This window comes from Capsicum annuum, unplaced genomic scaffold (assembly GCF_002878395.1).
Source record: "Capsicum annuum cultivar UCD-10X-F1 unplaced genomic scaffold, UCD10Xv1.1 ctg3200, whole genome shotgun sequence".
In the NCBI taxonomy this organism is placed as follows: domain Eukaryota; kingdom Viridiplantae; phylum Streptophyta; class Magnoliopsida; order Solanales; family Solanaceae; genus Capsicum; species Capsicum annuum.
This window is the reverse complement of record NW_025838677.1, coordinates 106,372-106,906: the sequence shown is the minus strand read 5'-3', so window position 1 is coordinate 106,906 and position 535 is coordinate 106,372.

The window sequence follows — 535 nt, the reverse complement described above, 5'->3', positions numbered from 1 at the left end:
TTGAACTTAATAGAATAGTCAAAATTTCCAACAGATGATGTTATCAACAAAGGTTGCCCAAATATAATTCTAATCCAAGATTTTTAACATCTCTCCTAAATGCTCATAATCAGACAAAGAAGCCTCAACACCTGAAAAAATCATGCTACTAACCTAAAATTGACATTTCAAAGCCAATGGAACAGATGAAATTCACATATGGTATTCATGTCTCTAAATGTTGATCATAGCTGCTTATATCAACTTTAAAGCTTTCAAAAATGAAAAGTCACTTAAATCTTAACCAAATAACTCATGAACTGTGCCACCCACTCCTGCAAACCACAAACACTAAATACAACTAAGGAGAGAGGTAAAATAGCTAAAACACATAAGTAATAAAAAATTAAGGTATGAGTTATTACATCATCCATCACTAAAATACATGTTCATCATCAAATGTTGAGATACAGAAGATACAGGAATTGTCATAAAGCTGGGGATATCTACTTCACATGTCGAACTCTATTGAATCTTCATCGAATTAATTCCCTTA